Source organism: Spinacia oleracea, chromosome 2 (assembly GCF_020520425.1).
Source record: "Spinacia oleracea cultivar Varoflay chromosome 2, BTI_SOV_V1, whole genome shotgun sequence".
Lineage (NCBI taxonomy): Eukaryota > Viridiplantae > Streptophyta > Magnoliopsida > Caryophyllales > Amaranthaceae > Spinacia > Spinacia oleracea.
The window spans coordinates 12,230,426-12,255,605 of NC_079488.1; the positions used below are offsets into that span (position 1 = coordinate 12,230,426).

The following is a 25,180-nucleotide window of genomic DNA, read 5'->3' on the forward strand; positions in this document are numbered from 1 at the left end:
CATGCGGGGTGGCTACCCGTCCTCCATCCGATTCACATATTTCTATCCGAGGGAATGGATCCATTGGTAACTTTTCTGATAACATCACTTGACCTAGCCGGCGGGCATAATCTTTATGTCCCCTCATGGTGGGTCCTCCAACAGCTGGTCCTCCTGATATGACGGCTACGATTCCCCCTTCACTGTGATTTCCCTCTGCCGCTGAGACAGGTGACTTGTTTTTCTTGTACTGGTTTTTCCCCTGCCATGAGTGCTTCTTTGGAGATAGTTCTTCAGGTGCCCCTTGGAAGCTAGGCCATCAAGGGCCCTCTTGAGGCTTCTACAATCCTTGGTATCGTGACCTATATCTTCGTGGAACTGGCAATACAACTTAGGATCTCGATTCTCAGCAGGAGACTTCATTGGAAAGGGCCGTTCAAGGTCAAACCTGGTCCCCACGTCCACTAGAAGTATGAGAAGGTCTGTATTGTATTCAAAATATTCTCTCTCATGCGGCCGTCCTCTCTTTTGCTTGGGATAATTGGTATCATGCTCTTTCGAAAGGGCCCAGGTACCATAAACTCATGAGACCTTCCTGTCAGTCTTCTCTTTCTTCCCGGATGAGTCTGTTGCCTCTCCAGCCTTCCCATCTTTGGACACACTGCATATTTTGGTGGTATGAATAAAGGCCTCGGCCTCGTCCAGGACTTCTGCCATCGTTCGCACACTCTTCTTAACTAAGTCAAACTTGAATGATCCCTTCTTTAGGCCTCTAACAAAATTATCGAAGGAGACGCCATCAGGAAGATCTGGGATCTGTCCTGCTTCCAGATTGAAACGTTTCACATAGCTTTGCAAAGACTCATCTTTCCCTTGTTGAATGCGGCTCAGGTGCATGTTTGTTTTCCTTTCTTCCTTGTATTCCATAAACCTGGTAGAAAACAGGGCATGTAGCTCTTTGAAGGAAGCAATTGATCCCGGAGGTAGTCGTTCGAACCATTTGGACGCTACTCCTTTGAGGGTAGCTGAAAAGTAGTTGCACCATGTGGCTTCATTGGTTCGTTGAACATACATGTGGTGACGGTATGCAACTAGGTGCATGTCTGGGTCTGTAGTACTGTCATAGGCTTCAATGGTAGGAGTTTTGACTTTAGGCTCTTTCGGGGCGTTCATTATGGCCTCGCAGAAGGGACTGCTCATGTGCCTCAACGTCAAGCTATTCAGTCCTTGTTGGATATGATAAGTGGGTTCACGGCGGCTTGATACCATACGAGGACGCGTGCTTACTCTGTTTGGTGTCATCTGAGTTTGTCCTCGAGTGGAGGGATAGAATGGAGGGTCTTCCATAACAGGGGTGGATTCAGTGTTAGATAATTCAGACTCAGCTTCATAGTGCTCTTGTCCTCTTGATGGTGGCCGTAGGGTGGCTGGTGGATTTACTCGAGAAAGTTGCCGTGCTGCCTGTTCCCGTCGAGGTGGAAGAGCTCGATGGCCATGGTCAGTTTCTGGGCGCTCTGCCAAAGGACTGGCTCCCCGGCTAGCTTGTGGGCGGGAACTTTCTCCTGCTCTCCAGACGTTAGACCTGAGGGGCATTCTGCTTATCCGATTGACGCCTAGGCTGAGGGGCCTTTGTGGGGCCGTCCTTTCATTGTTATATATCAGCATGTTCCTTCGTATTTCATCCTGTAACGTGGTGCTCATCTGCTGTTGGAAAGTTAGATTCATTTGTTGTTGGAATCCCGCTAGGATTTCGCGTAGAGATCCTACCGAGGCTGGTAGGTCCAAATTTTCATCTAGCACGGCGTCCCTAACGGTGGGACTTAGATGGCCGCCTAGGGGAGGTGCCTCGACGTCCGATTCCTCCTCAACAATCACCTCGGTCTCCTGAACTCGGCGTGGTGTGTTTCCAGCATTGGCGACTCGATTTTCTTCCTCTATATGGTGTTGACTTCTTTCTCGGGGCCGTCGTTCCCCTAATCCGCCGTTGTGCTCTTCACCTTCAGATTGCGGTTCAGCCATAATACTATACCTCCCCACAGACGGCGCCAAATGTTGTGGGATCTTTTGTGGTGATGACGTGTCACGCGTTCCTCGGAGGTATCAAGTATGCGCTGGCACGATCTTCCTGCAACCTGCAAAACAAGAATATTCCCGTAGGAATATTCCCTCCGATGCCTAAGTAAGTATAGGCTACAGAGAGAAGTAACTTTTAGAGAGAAGGTAGAGCAAAGATAGTTTAAGGTAGGTGGGAATGAATTGAATGCCCCCTTTACCTTGGGATCTGAACTATTTATAGGGCTAGGGTTTCTTGGGATTTGATCCCTAAACCCTAGCTGCATGATTGGATGACCTCTGAGATAAGGACATGTGTCCAGTAGAGGATGTTTTCTAGGGCTGAGGGTGCCTCTCTGAGCTGGGCCTGCCTTTTGGGCCAACAATGTATTTTCTCATTAAGACGTTTCTTAGGTGTCCATTTTGTCATACGAAGGCTATGTGTCACCTTCTAGTTTAGGCCACATCAGAAAGAATAACAAATTATACTCTGCATTATAACTGATTTTCTTGTATTACATTATACGAAGTATTTCCTCCACTTTTTTACTTGCACCATTTGGGTTTGACACAAATGTTAAGAAAGTAAATAAATTTCAAGAATACTCACGTGTTAACAAAAATTAGGTAGAAAATTACTACCTCAAAATTAGTCTCTTTTTATGCCTTAAATATTCTACCTTACATAAGAAACTGTTCCTCTATTTAGGAGGTTTCTTTGTTTTTAAAAAATTAGAAATAAATAAGGAACTTTCTCTAAAACTGGTTTTTATTTATTTATTTAAAAAAAAAGCACCATAATTTTTTATAAACTCAGGACCGTCTTCGTCTCCGTTTCCCTGTCCCATAACCTAATTTGGTTTTTCTAGTCATCATCTCTCTTGTCTACATTTCCTCCCACCGCCGTCAAAGCCATGAAACATCTTCATCTTCTTCTTATTGTCCCATATTTCCTCTTTTCTACTCAATCCTCCTTAGAAATCTTCTAAATTTAAACCTTAGAAATTTGAAATTCGAAGCGGAGAGATTACGAATCTCTCCCCAACAAATCAATGGCGACTCGGAAAGCAACGTTAAACTTGTTTTTTCTCGCTTGCATTTTATCTTACAGCGTTTCTCCATGGCAGCGTATGCTCATTTCTCTCTCCTCCTAATTTTGATTTTTATTTTTCAATTTTATGTATGAAATTATTAATGAATGAAGAGCTGATTTTTGTGTAATTGGTTTCGGGATAAAATTTTGGAAGAGTTAGTATGATGTACTGCAAGTGCTGAAAGGATCTTCAGGTGATTAGATCAAACAAGATTAAAGGAAACTCACGTTGAAACACCAGCCTGACAAGAATCAAGGCAATTAATAAGAAGGCCATCAAGAAATTTGGCTAGATTAATAATGGTAATTCACTTTTTTATAATTCTGTTCCAATTTTATGATCAAATTTAGTAGCTTTATAGTACGGAGTATAATTTTCTTAATGAAGCTCTAACTGGTAATCTCTTTACATTAAAATTAGATAAATTGTATCAACACTGTCTATATACTTTAAAAGTAGTTATTGAAATTGCTATATTGTACAAGTTTGTTGTATTAGTTACAGAGTATTTGCAAGTTTGTCCTCGATTTATGTCAAGATTCAACTACTTTTTCTGAATATTTTTAAAAAAATTGTTTTGATCATTCAATTTCATTATGATTTTGTTTGGATTTTGATTATAAGGCTGAAAGCAACCAATTTTAAAGCCAAAATTCGGTTCAATCCATATATGTTCAAGTGCGGTTGAAATCCCTCTCTCCCTCATTAGATACAGTTGACAAGATTGCTGCAGTTATCAGAAGATTTAAGGAAAGGTAAAAAAACCTTTTTCATAAGGATAATGAACAATGTCAAGGAATCAGAGGTGGAGAGTTATGGAATGATTGTTAAGAGCTTTTACGAGTTCGAACCAGGTTATGCAGAATATTTGTTTGGTTTCACTGAGCAACGAAAGCCTTGCTGATAAATATAATAGAGGTAAACATTAGTAGATGAACAAGAGTATTTGAAATTGCTTAACTCAAAGAAGAATGATTTAGTGATTTACATTAATTTGTTTCGGAAACACAACAAGCTTCATCCCTCCTTAACGACACAAGATTACCATGGCTCTGAAGACATCATGCAAAGAGTTCATCTGGGTAGTCAATAAAATAACATTTGAAATTAAAGCATAAAGTATATACTTGTATATGAGGAATTTTCATTGTAATTAGGTGATTTTAATATATTTAATTTCAGTATTCATGTACTCAAATATATTATGTAATTGAAGGTAATCGATTGAAATGTATTTAATTCAATACACGAATTAATATAATTTCGAATATTGAAATGTGATTTAAAATTTGTGATTTATGTATGACTCGATCTAAATTTAATTCTAAATTCAAAAACAAAATGAGTAAATTAGCATAAATATAACATGTTCAAAAGATATTATATAAGACACCTCTTTTCTTAGTTAAGCTGTTCCAAAGATATTATATAAGAGACACCACTTTTCTTACTTAAACGGTTCCAAAGATATCCACTTTTCTTAATTAAACGGTTCCTTCTGGTTCTATTTTAATTAAAAGTAACAATGACAAAGAGACCTATTTTCTTAGAAATTTCTTAGAAAAGTGGTATTTTACTTTAAACTAAGAAACCATCTCAAAGAAGAGGTCTCTTATCCTAAAAGACATGTGATTCTAAGACCACCTCTTGTGAAGTCTATTAAGGGGTTTTTACTTTTTAGGGGGTTTCTTTTGGCATTTTTGAGGTAGTGAATGTTAGGTATTAATGCTAAATATATAATCTGTGTAAGGGTAAAAAGGACATTTGGTAGGTGAACACACCAAAAAAACATGTGAATTATAGTATAAAGGAAATAGTGCAAGTAATATGCAACTTGCAAAAAAGTAAAATCATGCAAGTAAAAAATATGGAGGAAGTATGATATTATAATTAAGTATTTATGATTTTCACAATCTTAATAAATAAATTTTAACTGCAATATTCTTAGTCTACTTTCTTTGGACGAACTATTAGCCTCTCAATTAATGCCTTTAAAAATCACTATAATAGTAAAAACATCTCTTCGCGTTATTACAACATCATAATATGTTTACTTTGTGTTTAAAGATTATCCAATAATAAAAATTCGAATAATAATGTTGAAAATGAAAAAAATTACAAAATTTGTGCTATTAATGATTTTCTATTATACTTCCTCACCAGATGACATATATAATACTTCATATGATGTATTTATTTTCTATTATATTTTATATGGTTCACTTTATTTTTTAGATTAATTTTATGGGTAACCTTAAGATTAACAAAATTTATGTTCTTTAAGGGAAAAATTTAGTTTTGAAATCCAATTTAAAATTTTATGTCATGTCTTTAATTTCCATTATTTCCCCTTATTTTTTCATTAACACAAAACAAACTTTTATTTATTTTATTCCATTAAAGATATTAGATAAGTTTGTATTGGACCAAAAATATACGAAATAACAATTGTCCATTACATGAGACCTAACCTATTGAATCCATGTTCTCCTTTGTACCTAACTTCTATTCATACATGGTGGTTAAAATTCTAGATGAAAACCGTACTAATAAGTAAAATATAATCAACTCAAAAAAAAGGTACTTATAATTTTAAAATTTTAATGTTAGCCAATATGAAAAAATTTATCACGCTAGTGTAGTTAGTTGGAAAATGCGTGTATACTTTATGAATTTTTTTCAAAAACTTAAATATGTTTGTTGAAATAACTTTACAACCAAAGATAATTTAGTTTTGGAATCCAATTTAAAATTTTACGCCATATCATTAATTTTCTTTATTTTCCCTTATTTTATCATTAACACAATACAAAGCTTAATTTTAATGGAATATGTGTGAGTAGCACCGAAAATTCAGGGGTATGGGTATTTGGTGGAAGGGCATTAATGTGGAAGTTAGATCATATTCTATACAAACTAGTTTTTTTGGACTGTACGAACGGGACATTTGTATGTATTTGTTTTCACCAAGAAGATTCATTAAGCCTTAGAATCAAAGCCCCTTGCCATTAATAGTTTGTTATATACATCATTAATTCTACAAACACTTTAAAAGTACGGAAAACCTTCCAACGTGCTCCGAACTCTTTCTAAATTGTGTCACCACTTTATGCTTCATTAAGACAAATAATTTTGAGAATTATAGAATATTTTTAGGCCTCCCATTCTCTAAAAAAATAACTCATATTGATTATGATTAATAGAGTAAATCACTCTTTTTATCATCATATATGCTATCATCAAACACCATTTCAGTTGTCAATTCATAATAAATTCAAATTTTAATTTTAAAAACCAACTAAACATGACCTATAATTAATAATTAATAATTTAATATAAAAAATAATCAAGTTGTGAATTCTCGTAAAAAAATCAAGAAGAATACGTTAATGATCACCAACCCTCCTCAAATAAGAATATAGTAATATATTTTGTGAATTCTCGTAAAAAAATCAAGAAGAATACGTTTTTTGAAAATTTGGTGGAGATGGACTGTTAATCTAAATGATGTGAATAAAACTTGTGTGGTGTTAATTCCGAAATTTCGCCCCATTAGTTGTTGTAATGTGCTGTACAAAATTATCTCAAAAACTTTGGCCAATGAGTTAAAACCATTTCTTGCTGAGCTCATTTATGTTAATCAGAGTGCTTTTGTTCCGAAAAGGTTGATTACGGACAATGCCTTAGTTTCTTTTGACATTTTCCACACGATGAAAAGGAGGAGTGCAGGGAGGGTGGTACGGTGACTCTGAAGTTGGATATGACAAAGGCGTACGATAGGGTGGAATGGAGTTTTCTAGAAAGGTTAATGTATAAAATGGGGTTAATTCTACGATAGTTGGGTGCAGAGTATACTTGATTGCCTATCGAGTGTATCTTTTGCGTTGAAAATTAATGGACGGTTTTTTGGCTTGGTGATCCCCTCTAGAGGCTTGAGACAATTAATGTGACCCCATTTCACCATATTTATTTCTCATTGTTGCAGATGCTTTTTAGGCGCTCTTATATATCTAAGACTTAAAGGGAGAATTCAATTCATGGTGTGAAAATTTGTAACGGCGCCCCCAGAGTGTAATACCCTATATTTTTAGGCATTTTATTAATTATTTTATGCATTTTTTTAATATATATTTGATATTAAATTATTTTGGAAGGAAAAATATTCAAATATTTTGGAGGAAAAATATTCAATATCTTAGAGGGAATATTATTTACAAAACTGAATTTAATTTATTATTTTCGGATTTTATTAATTTAAACTAACTAAAGTGGATATAGATTCCTAATTCTATTAGGAATAAATTTTGGAGAAAAAGAGTTTTAATCAACTTAAGATTATTTTATAAATCCGAAATTATGTTTAATATTTTACAAAAATAAATAAATTTAATAAGATATTAATGAGAATATATTTCGGATTTATTTTGGAAAAATAAAATAATTCTATTTAAAATTGAAATTTAAAGAGTTTTATCAATAAAAATTCTTTAGAAACCCAAATTATTCAAGATAAATTCTGAAAATTTCAGGATAAATCTTAAATACGCAAAGTAACAACATCATGAAAACCTTATATTCCCCGAGGAGGTTCTACCCCGTGGAAACGCTCATTAATGGAACTTTAACTTTAGCCGGCCGTGACCAAGAAACCACCGGTTTCGCTTGTTGGGTCGGGAATGATCGACTTATCAATTTATCTGGTAAACTACTTGGAGCTCATGTTGCCCATGCCGAATTAATTGTATTCTGGGCCGGAGCAATGAACTTATTTGAAGTGGCTCATTTCGTACCAGAGAAGCCTATCTATGAACAAGGATTAATTTTACTTCCCCACCTAGCTACTCTAGGTTGGGGGGTAGGCCCTGGCGGGGAAGTTATAGACACTTTTCCATACTTTGTATCGGGAGTACTTCACTTAATTTCGTCGGCCGTACTGGGCTTTGGTGGTATTTATCATGCACTTTTGGGCCCTGAAACTCTTGAAGAATATTTTCCATTCTTCGGTTATGTGTGGAAAGATAGAAATAAAATGACCACAATTTTGGGCATTCACTTAATCTTGTTAGATATAGGCGCTTTTCTTCTAGTATTCAAGGCTCTTTATTTTGGGGGCGTATATGATACCTGGGATCCCGGAGGTGGAGATGTAAATTACCAACGTCACCCTTAGTCCAAGTATTATATTTGGTTATTTACTAAAATCGCCTTTTGGAGGAGAAGGGTGGATTGTTAGTGTAGACGATTTGGAAGATATAATAGGGGGGCATGTATGGATAGGTTTCATTTGTATACTTGGTGGAATCTGGCATATTTTAACAAAACTTTTGCATGAGCTCGCCGCGCACTTGTCTGGTCTGGCGAGGCTTATTTGTCTTATAGTTTGGATGCTTTATCTGTCTTTGGTTTCATTGCTTGTTGTTTTGTCTGGTTCAATAATACTGCTTATCCTAGTGAGTTTTACGGGCCCACTGGACCAGAAGCTTCTCCAGCTCAAGCATTTACTTTTTTAGTTAGAGACCAACGTCTTGGGGCTAACGTGGGATCCGCTCAAGGACCTACTGGTTTAGGTAAGTATCTAATGCGTTCTCCGACTGGAGAAGTTATTTTTGGGGGCGAAACTATGAGGTTTTGGGATTTGCGCGCTCCGTGGTTAGAACCCCTAAGAGGTCCAAACGGTTAGGACTTGAGTCGCCTGAAAAAAGATATACAACCTTGGCAAGAACTACGTTCAGCAGAATATATGACTCATGCTCCTTTAGGTTCTTTAAATTCTGTGGGTGGGGTGGCTACCGAGATCAATGCAGTCAATTATGTCTCTCCTAGAAGTTGGTTATCTACTTCTCATTTTGTTCTAGGATTCTTCTTATTCGTAGGGCATTTGTGGCATGCGGGAAGGGCTCGTGCAGCTGCAGCAGGATTTGACAAAGGTATTGATCGTGATTTTGAACCTGTTCTTTCGATGACCCCTCTTAATTGAGACAAGAAATTCAATGTTTTAAGACAGGAATGGAATCACTTGGATTCCATCATACATATTACATGTTGGGATCGGGTCATACGTAAAAAGTCTTCCTTTTTCTTTCAACTCATTTCTATATAATTTAATTTCTTTTTTTCTGGCTCGGCTAGGTGAGATAGCCGAGCCATTCTCTTTAATTTTATATTTTATATTTTAACAGACGAAGCAACACTAATAAATTAAAATAAGGAAACAGTTCTATTGAACGAGCAAAAGGAGAGAGAGGGATTAGAAACCTCGATAGTTCTGAATAAAGAACTATGCCGGTTTTCAAGACCGGAGCTATCAACCACTCAGCCATCTCTCCACCATAAGTCAATTTCTATTTTATTCTTATTCCCCCGAACAGAATATGGTTATATAAGCTGATACCATCACAAGTTGTAGAAAAATATTAGGTGTAAGTTGATAGGGTGATCTATTTATCTGTATATTATATATAAAAGTATGATCTAGCACACCCATTTAAGTATTTATTAATATTAATTAATAAATTCCCTATGGTTCTATCTTTGAATAAAGTGGTAATAAGTCATATTATATAGAATCAATAAATTCCATAGTAATAGTGGAAAATCCCTACGTGATACATTTTTTACTTTTAGTAAAATGACTGATAGAGGGATCAAATGGTATAGTTTGTTTTTTGATAGCTTGGAGGATTATACGTATGACTATACCTTTCCAATTGGCTGTTTTTGCATTAATGGCTACTTCATCAATCTTACTGATTAGCGTACCCGTTGTATTTGCTTCTCCCGACGGTTGGACAAGTAACAAAAATATTGTATTTTCCGGTACATCATTATGGCTTGGATTAGTCTTTCTGGTGGGTATCCTTAATTCTCTCATCTCTTGAACCTATTTGTTCTAGATCCTAAAATGACCCCTCCCCCGAATTCGAATTCTTTCGGATTGTGAGACACAGTAAAATTAAATCAATATAACAATAAAAAAAATCCCCAAAAATACAAACAAATAAGGAAAACAAAAAAAATTAGAGGGAGGGGTCAAACTTAAATTTCTTCAACAAATTTTTTGAATCAAATAAATAAAGAAATTAGGAAGTTAATAGGAATCGACTTGAAGAGAGTATCTGGTCCGACTCTACACGAATATCATCCAGATATATATTATATATTCATGTATATATAGGTACATATTCCTTCTCAAGAAGGAAAAAATGCGGATATAGTCGAATGGTAAAATTTCTCTTTGCCAAGGAGAAGACGCGGGTTCGATTCCCGCTATCCGCTCAAGGGAAAGTAAATTTATTTACTATGAGAAAGAATTTGGTTAGTGTAGTGATTTTATCCTTTTCTTTTTTTTTCTTACCCCCCCCCCCCCCCCCCCCCAAAACATAATAAATATGAATTTCAATATTTATTTAGTAGTATTTAGGTAACTTACGAGTTAACAAATTCAAACCTAAAATTTTTGACAAAATTCAAATTTTGCGGAGATAGGATTTGAACCCGTGACCTCAAGGTTATGAGCCTTGCGAGCTACCAAACTGCTCTACCCCGTGTGAGGGGGTCGAAAAAGCACGAGGCTAATGCGTGACCTCGTCGTTCGTGGGCGTGACGTTGTCAGATCAAGTGTAATTGGATTTCCTGTGAGTTTACACCCAATCGACTAGTAATATAGGAGTCGCCATTCAGTTTTTAACGACAATGAGAAAAACTGACAAAACCCGGTTATCGTGACATAAAGGGAGTGCCATTATGTTCGACCACGACGGCCATAGGGTCCCTTGTGATCCCTGGTGTGGGGATCGCTCAACGTACACCCGCAGGGCAGAGATTGAGAGTTCGGGGGACTGTAACTACCGAGAGGAGTGCTCATTGATAATACTCCAGAGGCAGGTTATCCTTACTAGCTCAGCATAAATAATTGAAGGGACATGCGTTAAACTATTAAACTATTCTGAATTGAATTTAGCAATATGCAACACATAATACTAAATCGATCGTGACTATCTTATTTAGATTGATCTAAGGTACCTAGCATGATAATTCAATTGTCCAGGGTATTATCTTATTAGGCGTGATAGGTCAATCAAATTAATAGTTTGACAATTTTATAAAAGGGTGATGAAAGCGATTAAATCATATGAGGGACACATTACAACGCACCCTTGAGAGGTGCGTTGTGGTTCTCAGAAAACTAACCACTTGGCTTTGCTATTTCTCCTTTTATTTAGCGAATCTCGGGTTTCCAAGCAATGTTCCAGTATTTAGGCTTAATTCATCAAGCTACAAGGGGCATGATGCGTTCTGTTCGACTTTTGGGTCGATTGCGACAGAACGCCGGATCAATTTCGCAGCGTGAGGCTTAGGCTTAAGGCTAGAGTCAATACTCAGATTTTGGAATTGTGTTATTTTCACGTCGATTTTAGGCTGTATTTATAGGAAAAGAGTGTGTGGAAAGATAGATTTTAAGATACGAATCCAAAAAAGAATCCGGAGATAAAACGGCCCCAGGCACTTTCAGCGCCCAGGGCTGGGCGTCGAAGATTTCGGCGCCCAGATACAGGCGTTGAAAATGGGATCTGGGCCGAGTTTTTGTCAGATTTGGACTCTTAGAACACAGAGCTTTTTGGGAGATTTATCCGAGTCTTTTAGTGCGTATTAACTTATGACGGAATGCGTCTGGGCCCGTTACGAACTCTAGGTTCGTTAGGAATTTAATTAATACGTAACTCTTATTTTCGCATTATACCAGGAATAGAATTCCTTTGTAAATTCTATCTCTTTTAGGATTTATGTTGGAGTGCAATACCTAATTCTGACCGGTTTCTATCTTTTATGATTTTGCCACTTTTAACAACTACCTTTTACGGCAGTTACTATTCTTAGCAGGTTTCTATAAATAGCAGCTTTGGCTGAAATGAAAGGGTGATTGAGATTCGTTATCTTATAGGAGATGCGTTTCCAAGTGGAGATTTATGTTCTCATCATCGAACCTTCCCTTTCGGGAATGGGGACAAAAGTAGGCGTCTACAGTTAGCCCCCACTTTGACTGAGTCTCGAGATGAGACGATGGTCAAAGTACTAGACGGAGTGCGTCATACAAGCCATGGTGTATGTGACCTGTTTTGCGAGGGTCTCTCGAGCTCCCGAGTGATAACATTTGACTTAAGGGTCATCACTTGAAGTGTTAACACATTCCTCACGCGTCATTGGAATTTGTTAACTGATAGTATAGAAACTCCCTCACTTTGTCATTGGAAGTATCTAAAGATGTTTTCGAAATCAAAGCTATAAAGTGTAACTAGGCCTGGCCAAGCCCAATCACGAGGTAAAACGTTTTTAAAGATTCTTCTTTTCAGGGTTAGCTAAACGAGAAAACCCCCTTGTTTTTATAGGACGTAAAACGAAGGAAAATCCAGCACATCGCTCTTTTTTGGAAAAGCGGAAAACCAATCCTTTGATTTTTGAAAAAGGGAAACCATCCTTTGATTTTTGGAAAAGGGAAACCATCCTTTGATTTTTGGAAAAGGGAAACCATCCTTTGATTTTTGGAAAAGGATAAACCAGGAAAAGTTATCGCTGCAGCGACTAATGACCTGCGCGGTTAGTGACGCAGACCCCGCCCGCTGAAGGTGGGCGAGCCTGTCCGCTAAGGGTGGACATCCCGTCCGATAGAAGTGGACGAATCTGTTTTGATGTTTTGAAAATAATTAAGGACCTACGCGGTTTGTGACGTAGACCCCGCCCGCTGCAGGTGGGCGAGCCTGTTTTTGTTTTGAAGATTTTCTTTTCTTTTCATTTTCGAAAACTGAGGACCTGCGCGGTTAGTGACGCAGACCCCGCCCGCTGAAGGTGGGCGAGCCCTGTCCGCTAAGGGTGGACGCCCCGCCCGATAGAGGTAAGCGAACCTGAATTCGTCTTTTCGATTTGGGACTCGCGTGGTTTGTGGCGCGATCTTGCCCGATCGAGGTGGGCCAGTCCCTATTTCATTTGTTCTTGGGATTTCTTTTGAGAATTTCTTTTTATTCATTCCTGTACGAGCGAATTCTTTCGAGGGAAGCTCGGATTTAGCCGCAACCTGAATGTGGGTTGGCAACGTGTCTAAACGGACCATTGTTTCGTGGTCATCTGCCTTTCGTGGTTTTGAACAAGTCTTTACGGCTCATAGGATGTATTTCACCGTTTAGAACTGGCCTAGCTAGTTATGCCATTACTTGGGTCCTTGTGAAATGACCGGTGGGACCATACGTGAATGTTAATGGAGACCTTTTGCTTTGAGGTCGAGTTCATTTTTGAATTTGTCCAAGCACGGGACGTAGCTTGGAAACGTTGTTTCAACTTGCATCCCTTTTTTGAAAGGCATATTTTCTTTCTTTCGAGCCCCCAAGCATTTGTACTTGGTGGTCATTCTTTGCCAAGAGAAGTACGTATTTTATAACGTCCTTAATCGTGTTTGGGATCGTGCTCGTAAGTGCGAGCGATATTTGTAGTCGTATGCTACTTTGATGAAGTCATGGAGTGCGACTTCATTTTCCGGGCGACACAGTTTGCTTCATTTTTCAATAATTAATACATCGAGTGTACTTTGGCCGGGATTGATCTTTTTGACAAATAAACGCTTTTTAATTTGAGAAACCAACGACTTGATTTTTTTTTTCCGAAGAATGACCTTGATTATTATTTTTTCTATATTGCCTTGAAAAATGTACACATATTTTTTCTTGAGATGAGTCTAAGTTTCGACAAGCTTTAACATTTGTTTTCACTATTCGGGCTCTAAAGGTGCTTTGAGCTTGATCTTGATTACAACAGGGCCTCGTGTCTACTAACACGGTTTTAAGTCCTTTCCTACTCCGCGTTTTGAAGGATCCGGGCCTTGGGCTACATTTTCGGCGCCCCTGGCCAGGCGTTAAAAATTTCGGCGCCCAGCCTTGGGCGCTGGAAATTCTATTTTGGCAGTTTTTCTTAGTGCCGCGATCCTTGGTTATCCTACCAATGCTACTCCTGCTACCCTTGGCACTGTTGAAGAGGGTAAAACAACTATAGGGGCTTTCCTAGGACTAGATGCTAACATGCTCGCTGAGATCGTTGTGGGTGATAAGGTTAATTTGGCAAAGCATGTAAAACATCACTTTAGACCTAGTAAAAATATGACCGAACAGAAATTGAATATTCGAGCACTTTTATTCTGCTTGTTGAACCACTATTTACTGTCGAATAACAATGGCGAGTTCGGTGACATAAGGTTGATCCCCTTGATCAGCCAGATGGAGAGTTGCTATTCCATTATGCCGTTGGTTGTTGCCGAGACCTTACTGAGTGCGGATGAGTTAAAAAAGGATGCCAAGTCTGAAATTTTTAAGGGGAGCCCCCTATTGCTGCAGGTAATCGATCGTTTATTCGCGCAAAGTAATACACATATTTTTTCTTTTTCTTTTCTTTTTTCGTTTGCCTCGACAGCCCCCTGCCTGGAGCTGATTTTCAGCGCCCAGAGCTGGGCGTCGGAATTTCTGGCGCCTGGTCCTGGGCGTTGAAAGTGCGTCCCAAGCAGGACTTTCGTTTATTATTATTTTTCTGATCGTACCCGTTTTTGCAGATTTGGCTCATGGAACGACTTAGGCTTTTAGAAGCTCCTGCCGATCCTAAACATTATCTCCCTATAGCCTTGGGTAACCGAAAGTATTTGCACAAAGGCCAGGACGAGGCCGAGTGGGCCTCCTATTTCACTCATGGAATATGCTCTATTAAGTGGGTGATACCGTGGTGGGTTTTGACTAATATGACAGGGGGTTCCGAGGTGTTAGTTTATGTTTCTTTGTTGGGGCTATCTCGACCCGTTTACATCTTTCCTTACCCAGTCATGCGACAATACGGCTTAGGCAGACTATCCCATTTTCCGATACGGTACCACCTAAAGTAGCGGCCTTTTCACAAGCACGGGTTCAAGTGTGGGCTAAGTATTATGGTGGCCTCCCGTGTTGGACCGTGGCTACAGATAGCTTTGTGGGTCTTTCCGAAAACTACAAGTTGTGGATGAGTTCCGAATATAAGGCTGTGAGAACTAAGGCTCGAAATGAAGAGCCAGTTGAGCTTTTGATACCTCGAGGTAGGGTTAAGTATGAGAGCCGTGATCCTGCTAATCCTCGCGACCATGGTATTAAGACTGTAAAACCTCGTCCTGATCGAAAGCGAAAGGAAGTTCCTACCCGTTCCAGTTCTAGGCCTAAAAAGGTGCCTAACATGAAGGGGCCTGCCGTTCACAAAAGAAATGCAAGCTCGCGGAGATCGTCGCCGGAATAATGTATGGGTTAGGAAAGTTCAGCCCCTAGTAGAATCAGTGGCTAATCCAAATGATATTGATAATCCTTCCCCTACCATTGTTTGTGCCCTTGAGGCTGAGCGGGCTATAGCTGTTCAGACTGAAAATGTTTCCGAGGCCTTGGCATCCTTGGAAGTTAGTGTCAAGGAGCCTGTTCTTATGGAGATTGATATAGGGGCAGCGCAGAAGCCTGTGGGGGTGGACCCTGCGAACATTGCCCTCTACAAAACTTTATTTGATGATCCGGAAGAACTCGAGTATTGTAGTTCTTGTTAGGGTGTAGGTGCCCTTTATTTATTTCAGTTGTGTTTGTTTTTCATTCCTTAGCACTTTTTGTTTTCCTTCTTATTATTTTTAAATATTAATAAAGGCGTAATTTTATTTTTCTTGTTTTCGTTTTGCTTTTTTATTTTATTTTATATTTGCTTATTTCCAACACTTATGCACATTATATTTTTTATTTGATTGGACCGAATCCATAAACAGGATTGCCTACGTATCCTTGTTAAATAACTTTAACTTAGAATCAGGTCGCGCGTAGTTCTAGCTAGAATAAATTCAAGGATGCCGAATTCGATATGTATGTTTTGAGATGGAAACATATTATTTGAAATGGTAGAATAAGTGAAGTTTATTATTATTTTAATCTGCTGCTTTGCCGTAAGCCATATATTTTGCACAAAAATCTTTTCATGTGTTTTTTTTTTTGGTACGTATATCTGAATTTTTGGTACGTATATCTGAATACGTGCTGTACCCCCCCAAGTGTTCGTTATTTTTCCGTGTATGTGCGGATAAAATGACGAGCACTTCTGGGAAAAATTTGGCAAGCAGAGAGAGATTCAGCGCCCAGGCTGGGGCGTTAAAGATTTCGGCGCCTAGCTCTGGGCGCTGAAAATGATTTCTGGGCAGATTTCTTGGCGCGTTGCTTCTTTTCCTTCACACATTCTTGCGTATATTTCTTTTTCTTTGTTTCATTTTACTTTTTATTCGTCAGAAATCAATTTCAACGCTATTTCGGAAGCTTTTTGGATTGTTAGCGTTTAGACGAATTTTCGTCCGGATTAATTTTTTTCTATTCGTGACTCGAAACGGCTTTGAAAATGGAGTTAGGGTGCGGAAGATATGAAGATCTTTGCGTAGGCCTTTTAAGTGGGTTGAGGTGCGTTGTTGTTAATGATGAGAATGATAGGATTATGTTTTATGATTTTTGTTTTTGAGCAACATTTGCATTGTTTGGATTTAATTTCATTGGTTTCTTTGGGTTGCACGGGTTTGACCCTTATGTCTTGGAAATATGAAGGGGATGGTATGGTTTATTTTGTGGATTTTCGGGAATTGGTTTCGATGACACGATTCAAGACCGAGTGGGTCTTGCTATTGGGCCTAAAGTGGGCCGCTTCCTTACATTTTTTGATTTTTATATTTGCAAGTATGATTAGTGCTTATTTAGTGTTAGAATAATATTTTAGGAGAAATTTTACGCCTTTATTAATTTGGAAAGTAAGGAAAACACACTGAAATAAATTAATCAATATTCTAAGGGTTCTTAGGACCAAATCTAGAGATTTATTCTTTCTATCATCTAAAGAACTACTAGGCGTTTTGCTAAAGTGCTCTCTACGGCTCAAGCCTTGGGTTTAGTCTCGTAGAACCTTGGTCCTTCGCCTGTACTCATCTTGAACTCTATTCCCTTTGCGTTGACCCATTGACATGTCTTCACCCATCCGTTCTCGGCCTCTTCTAGTGTTGATGTAGGAGAGATTAACCGAGTTGGATTGAAACCTTCATCTTGTAGAGCTAGGCTAGTCATCACAGTCTCGTCCTCCATAGGCCTCGATTCGTTGAACATTGTCCATAGAGCTTGTTTGTCCACTATTTCAGCTGTTTCAGTCTTGGTGAGGTGGGGTGCCGTATGTTTTCAGGAGTCTGTCTGACTGGGATATCGTCCACGGGAGGTGGGCGAATATCCTGTTGGTATACCCTTCCGGGCCGAGTGAGATTGTCAACTTCGGGCTCTTAAGGGGTGGTGTCAATGCGAGCATGCCCGGGCCAAGTTTCAGTAAAGAGGTCCTGGCCCGATACTTGAGACAGGTAGACATCTCCAGCATCATCATCCCACACACCATGGCGAGTGGTGCACCTTGAGGCGTAATATACACCGTAGGGTCAAAGTTCTTATTTTCTGGTTGATCGAGAGAGATGTGACAAGAACTGAGTGGGCTCTTGTTGTTGTTGGGTTTGCCAACATTAGGGAGAGGTATTATTTCATCCTCTATCATATCCTGGATCGTGTTTTTTAGATTCCAGCAGTTTTCGGTATCATGCCCATTTCCTTGATGGAATTTGCAATAGGTGCCCTCGACCCAATATTTATTTTTGAATGGAGGGTCGGGTGTGGGGCCTATGGGCCTTAGCTTTTCTTGATTGGTTAGTCTTTGGAAGGCTTGTACCAAAGTCGACCCGAGTGGGGCAAACTTTCGATCTCGGATCCACCTTCCAGGGCTCCTTCGGGTTGGGGTTTCTTCTACGGCGTGGACCTCTTTGGCTTGAGGCGTGTGGCCCCTGTTGTAGGGGTTACTTTTGTACGCAGGCTTGCTTTGTACTGTTTTTGCGAGGTCATCCTCGATCTTCATTCCTACATCATAAACCCTTTTGAAGCTATCAAGGCCCAAGTACCTAAGGTGTTGTTTATAAGCTGGGTCTAGGTTGTCAATGAATTTTTGGACCAATTCAGTTTCAGGAGGCCTATTGATTAGTTGGGCCGCTTGGTCTCTCCATCTAGCAAAATAGGTCGTGAAACCTTCATTTTTCTTTTGGAAGAGGACTTCCAACTCGCGCATGGTGACTTGAAAATCCATGTTTGACGAGTATTGCTTGATGAAGACATTGACAAAGTGCTCCCAAGTGGGGAAGAGCTTAGGGTCCTGGTGGTAGTACCATTTGAGTGGCACAGGTTCCAAGGACAAAGGAAAGGCACGCAAATACATGGACTTATCCACACCTTTCAAGTTCATGGCATCCACAAAGCTCAAGAGATGATCACGGGGATTGTCCGTGGCTTTGAACTTTGGTAAGTCGGATGAACTAAACTTTTCCGGTAGTTTGCCAGGAAAAGGTTTCGGATCGAGGGAGAAATACTTGCTCCCCATGGTTTGCTGCAGAACCATTTTTTCGATCTTTTTCTCGTTATCGAGGTCATTTTTGGCTTGCGCAGCCGCTAAGGATTCGTTTTCCATTTTCAGTTGACTCATAAGTTGGGTCATTTGGACCATTTGATCTCGTAATTCTTCCATGGACATGTTTGAGGGTGCGAATTGAGGTTGGGGAAGCGGAGATCCTTGAAAGGGGGAATGACGGATGGAGCTTGGAGTTACTAGACCTTGTGTTGGTGATGTAGCTTCGAGACGCACTAACCTTTGGTTTTCAGATCGACACCAAGTGGCAGAACCAGCCCATTGCATAAGACAAGCTAAAGTTTAGGCCCAAAGTTAAGCATTACTTAGTCTAGACTTTTGACTCTTTCTATTGGTTTTCTATTCTCACTCTTGTTGGTACACTTTTGGCTCTTCTTTTGGTTATTCTTTGGATTTTCGAAACATTTGCCCATGTGACATTCAAGGTTATTTTAATTAGCATGCTCAGTTTTGGTGCCGAACATTGTCGTCATAGGAGGCCTAATGACGACACAAGGAGTTGTTTAGTTTGTAAGTCGTTTTTAGAATCGAGTGCCTTTTTCATACGTCTTTGCAGCAAATCCGTTACGAATTTTTTTATTGCTACGTATACATTGTGCGCGGGTACCGAGGTTGCTGTGCCTGACCAAAAGGCCAGGCAGCAACTTCAGCGTCCAGCACGGCCGTTGAAAATGATTGGCGCCCAGCCAGGGGCGCTGAAAATGCGTCCCTGACTGGTACTCGTATTTTGTTCGCGTATCCTTTTTTCGTATATACGACTTGATTTTGCGTGCTTGCCTAATAACGTCCTTTACGCGTTGTGCAGCGTTGTGGGATCCGTTACAGGCTGTCCTGGGCGTTGCTTATTTTTGTGGCGATCGCCCGGGGTTGCGGAACACGTATTTTGGTACAACTCTTTGGCCAATTGGTGTTTATGAATGTTTGGGCAATTTTTAGGGTCGTTGGTTTTCTAGTGTTATTTGTCACACACAACCACATAATTCGCTACACATAACTAACATTACAACATGAAGCAAAATAATATGTCACGTAGTTTATGATAGGCTTCTATGGGTAATATTTGTGCCGGCTTGGTACCTCCTTTATCGTCGATCCAACACATGCCCCGGTCGGGGAATTGCATTCACGAGCGAATTTCGTCCCAAGAGGCTAATCACGATGTAAGCCAAGGGGGCATGCACCAATGAGAGGGACCTAGTGGGCGAGCGATTTGGTTTGGGATAGGTGTACTACTAGCGAGAGTGCCGAGTGGACAACATTCGAAGCGTATGCACCCCCCGGGTGGCGATGGGTATCCTTATTCCCAACTCCCGAGATGAAACATGCCAAGGGAGCCAAGATTCATTATGCGGTTCTGTCCGTTCACATTAATATGCTGATTTTCAGGTCGTCCGAACTTGATAGGGAAATAAACGCGGGGTAGGATCGTTTCACCCTTCGGCTATTTTGATTACCTACGTGCACGAGTATTTCATTAACGTCCCCAGTTGAGTCGCCACAGTAAAATTAAATCAATATAACAATAAAAAAATTCCCCAAAAATACAAACAAATAAGGAAAACAAAAAAAATTAGAGGGAGGGATCAAATATAAATTTCTTCAACAAATCTTTTGAATCAAATAAATAAAGAAATTAAGAAGATAATCGGAATCGACTTGAAGAGAGTATCTGGTCCGACTCTACACAAATATCATCCAGATATATATTATATATTCATGTATATACAGGTACATATTCCTTCTCAAGAAGGAAATAATGCGGATATAGTCGAATGGTAAAATTTCTCTTTGCCAAGGAGAAGACGCGGGTTCGATTCCCGTTATCCGCTCAAGGGAAAGTAAATTTATTTACTATGAGAAAGAATTTGGTTAGTGTAGTGATTTTATCCTTTTCTTTTTTTTTCTTACCCCTCCCCCCCAAAAACATAATAAATATGAATTTCAATATTTATTTAGTAGTATTTAGGTAACTTACGAATTAACAAATTCAAACCTAAAATTTTTGACAAAATTCAAATTTTGCGGAGACAGGATTTGAACCCGTGACCTCAAGGTTATGAGCCTTGCAAGCTACCAAACTGCTCTACCCCGTGTGAGGGGGTAGAAAAAGCACAAGGCTAATGCGTGACCTTGTCTCTCGTGGGCGTGACGTTGTCAGATCAAGTGTAATTGGATTTCCTGTGAGTTTACACCCAATCGACTAGTAATATAGGAGTCGCCATTCAGTTTTTAACGACAATGAGAAAAACTGACAAAACCCGGTTATCGTGACATAAAGGGAGTGCCATTATGTTCGACCACGACGGCCATAGGTTCCCTTGTGATCCCTGGTGTGGGGATTGCTCAATGTACACCCGCAGGGCAGAGATTGAGAGTTCGGGGGACTGTAACTACCGAGAGGAGTGCTCATCTATAATACTCCAGAGGCAGGTTATCCTTACTAGCTCAGCATAAATAATTGAAGGGACATGCGTTAAACTATTAAACTATTCTGAATTGATTTTAGCAATATGCAACACATAATACTAAATCGATCGTGATTATCTTATTTAGATTGATTTAAGGTACCTAGCATGATAATTCAATTGTCCAGGGTATTATCTTATTAGGCGTGATACATCAATCAAATTAATAGTTTGACAATTTTATAAAAGGGTGATGAAAGCGATTAAATCATATGAGGGACACATTACAACGCACCCTTGAGAGGTGCGTTGTGGTTCTCAGAAAACTAATTGTTGTGGGAGTTTTTCCTTGGATGATGACGAGGAGGTATCAGGTTCCACGTAGTGTTGAGTCCAGTCCACGTCGGCGGCGCACCTACAAAACAAGAATATTCCCGTAGGAATATTCCCTCCGATGCTTAAGTAAGACACGCGTTTTAAGGAAGATGTAATTAATAAACAGAAAGCATTAAAGTGAGTAGTAGAATGTTTCTTGATCTAGAATTGTGTGTCCATTTCTTGGGAAATGGGAATATTTATAGTCCCCCCTTTTTGGGGGAAACCCTAAGGTGAGCTCATATGATTGGTTGGTTTGCCAGATGGTGACATGTGTCACCATCATTAAATTCTCTATGGGCCTTGGGCTTTAAAGGGGTTAGTGTAATTAAGCCAGTCACTTAGGAGCACATGGTGACTTCTAAGTGGCAGCCTAATAGGCGGCCAGCCAGTTAGGGAGTGCCACGTGTCCAGCGGCAATTGGGCCACGTAAGCAAGGGTATTTTTACCCACATTATTTGCCCCTCAAGAAGGGTATTAAGGTAAGAGGGTTAGCTTGATGCTCTTCCTTGACCCCTGATCTCCTGATTGGGCGTTTTGAACCGAGCAGGATGCGCCACGTGGCGACCTTTCCCAATCTGCCCTCCCTATATATAGGTGAAGGAGGGTAAAATTTTCATTTTTCACTTTTCAAAATTCACCTCTGTGCTTCCCTAGAGAGAGATTTTATCGAGATTCTTGGTGCTTTCTTCGATTCGGCCCCTTCTCGTAAGACGAAGGAGAGACCGGACAGGCCTTTCGTCTTCTTTTCGTGACGCTCACCTGTGACGCCATCATCTCCGTTATTTTTTGAGGTAAGGTCCTGATTTCAATAAGTTATTTTTGTATTTTTTGTATTCGTCAATGTTGGTGTCGTCTATTTTTCTTTTCGGAACAATGGCTTATGGTTCTCGAGGCGTTAAGGTTGGAGCTCCTGGATATGGTGGTCTGATCTACGCCGCACCAATATCCCTCATTGTTTCCTTTTAAGCCCGTCGTTAAGTTCAGCCTCCAATTGCGTCTTTATGCAGGACACGACGGCGAGGACGAAAAAGACGGCAAATATTGCTGACTTGCGGCTTAGAGGTCAGCAGATGGACCCTTCTTTCTCAGGGGGGAGATCCATTAAAGTGCCGGCGGGGGAAATAAGCCGGACTCCCCCAGGTGAGACTAGTAGTGCTCGTCAAGGGGGTACTTACTTTGACGAGTTCTGGATGGAAGAGATGGAAGCCGGTCCATCAGAACAGCCTTCCGCCTCGTTCGATGAGTCGGAGCCAGACGAGAGCGGCGGCGAGGCTGGGGGTGAAGAAGCTGAAGAGGTAGCTGGAGCGCCTCAGGTTGTTGTTGGGGGCGTCCAGGGTGAGAATGCTCAAATCGATGCAGGTTATATTGGGGCTGACCCGAAGTGGCTTAAATGGCTGGATAGGCATAAAGAAAATTATGCCGCTAGTATGAATACCGGCCCAGGCTACGAAATGAGATTTCCTGAAAGTGAGGCGTCCACTATTTTTGACGTAGGCCCAGGCGAGTTCCCTGTGTATGCTGGAGCTTTTAAGAGTGGATTACGCTTCCCCGTCCATCCTTTTGTGGAGGAGGTATTGGATGGGTTCGGCATTGGTATGTGCCAACTGACCCCCAACTCTTGGACGAACGTACTTGGATACGTTGCCAAGTGTGAGCTGTTAGGCCTGAAGCCATCTTTCAACGCCTTTCTTAGGCTGGTGCGCTTTCAGAAGGTGAAGCGAGCTGAAGGTTGGTTCCAGTTGGCTAACAAAGGGGAGTATGCCACCACCTTTGACAAGCCGTCAAAACACTATCTCTGGAGAATGAGGTGGGTGGTGATGTGGACCGCTGATGAGGAGGCGGAGCTGAAGTTTAGCCGTTGGCAGCTAAATCCTCACTTTGCCGGAGGGAACGAGGAGTTGCCTGCCTTAACGGCGCAAGAATGGGATCAAATCACGGTCCATTTCCAGGCTGAGGCCGTGACGGCCCAAGCCAAGAACTTAAACATTCCCCTATACTGGCTTTCGTCGTGTTCTCAGCTCAGGGACTCTGTGTTCCTGGCGGCGGCTGGTCTAGACCATGGGTTGGACCAAGGTATCTTGGCCTTACTGTCTTTATGCATTGGATGTTACTTGTTTTCTAACTTCTATAAAATCTCCTTTTGCAGCCGTTGCCATGTCCAAGCTTCCGCCGCAAGAGAAGGGGGTCATTAACACCAAGGAGTGGTTAACCCAGATGGTTGACCAGAAGTTGAGAGGACTCGGCGGGGGTGCCCCGGCGAAAGTAAATTATCTTACCTTCACTGATGTTGGTCTTATTGGTTCGTCATTTTCTTTATGGTGCTTGTGTCTGTTTTTGCAGAAGGGTGAGAAGGGTCCGGCTGGCTCAAAGCGCAAGGCCGACGAGGGGGATGCTTCCGCAGCGGGGAAGCCTCCTAAAGTCAAGGCGGGGATCCGGCGTCCCAAGAAGGAGGACGTGCCGGAGAAGTCTACGGATTCTCCGGTCGAGGTCGTCCCCATGGCTGTGACTCCTCTTCGACAGCACCCCCCTCCAGAAGGCTCGGCTTAACGGGGGGATGCTAGGGGAGGAGCTGGTCCCAGCAGGAGGGCTGTGTCTCCTACGCCGGTTGAGATCCTCGACGGCGAGGATGATCACCCAACGGCTCAGGCAGCCCAAGCCCCAGAAGCGCCTCGTCCTCCTCCGCGAGGTGGTGACGATCCAGGTATGCTCAGTATCCTTCTAGGCTTAGTTGTTTTCTGGGTTAAGGACTGGTGTAATACTCTGGCCTTTCTTTCGTACAGCTTTTGGCCGGCAGGCAGCTTTGGACGAGGAGGTCCGCAATATTCCTCCGTCCCGGCATTTCTCATCCCGAGATAAGGCTAAGATCATATCTTCAGTGATTAAGGCCGTACCGAAGGAATATGTGGACCAATTCCCTCCGGCGGCGGATGCCCAGTTTGGGGCTATGTAGGCGGTTCTTTTGGATGTAAGCGTCTTACTTTATTCTTCATCCTTTTAATTAGCAATTTTATTCTTTCTTACTTGTATTTTTCTCGCAGCTGCTTATTAAGGCCGAGGGCTTTAAGCGCTGGCGAGCTGACGTCACCAGTCAGCTTCAGCGGCAGGTGCATAAGGCTACCAATGCTGGTGACTATGCCATGGCGACGGTAGAGAAGGTTCGGCTGGAGATGCAGAGACCATTGAAGCTTAGAGTAAGGAGCTGGCCGTCCTGAGGAGTGACAAGAAGCAGTGCTTGGTCAAGATTAATGAACAAGTTCTAGCTATTCAGACCCTGAATGCCGAAGCCCTTTCTACCTAGTCGTTCCTCCAGGAGGCCGAGGCCAAGGTGAAGGAAGATGCAAGCTTGCGCCAGCAAATGGCCAGTCTTGAAGAGATGGTCTCGGCTTCTCAGGCCGAGGTTTCTCAGGTGAAGGCCGAGGCGAAGTTGGCCGCGGAGGAGGTGAGAGAGAGAACTCGCAGAGCCTGGGACGCCTGCATGGAGGACTTCTCATTCGCCTGGTTTGAGCGGAAAATTCAAAAGCAGGGTGCAATTATTGAGGCCGAGAGACATGGTCTTCCTCCTCCCGTTTTCGAGGATTCCGACGCCGAAAGTGAGGAGGTGAACTCACCGGCTCAGGAGGAGGAGACTTCAGCTCAGCCAACCTCAAAGCCTGCTGTCGACGGTCCAGATGGTGTGGGCACGTCGACTTCCGCTCATTCTGCCGCCGCTCGTCCTGCTGGGTCCTAACTCCACTCCCCCTTATCAAAATCAATCAGTTTTTATGG

General features: G+C 41.1%; 1 long non-coding RNA gene and 2 other non-coding genes across 4 annotated transcripts; all 3 read left to right on the plus strand.

The window, feature by feature from the left end:
- The first annotated feature begins 2,726 nt into the window (after positions 1–2,726).
- Positions 2,727–4,395, plus strand: LOC110803679 (uncharacterized). Of its 2 annotated transcripts, none has more exons than XR_008927492.1 (2): positions 2,727–3,427; positions 3,750–4,395. It is a non-coding gene; the product is annotated as an uncharacterized lncRNA (long non-coding RNA). The 2 variants fall into 2 exon arrangements; XR_008927493.1 differs by having other exon boundaries at positions 3,835–4,395.
- A 5,934-nt stretch (positions 4,396–10,329) lies between these two features.
- On the plus strand, positions 10,330–10,400 carry TRNAG-GCC (transfer RNA glycine (anticodon GCC)). Its single transcript has one exon. It is a non-coding gene; the product is annotated as a tRNA-Gly (tRNA).
- A 9,990-nt stretch (positions 10,401–20,390) lies between these two features.
- Positions 20,391–20,461, plus strand: TRNAG-GCC (transfer RNA glycine (anticodon GCC)). The gene has a single exon. It is a non-coding gene; the product is annotated as a tRNA-Gly (tRNA).
- Positions 20,462–25,180: the final 4,719 nt, after the last annotated feature.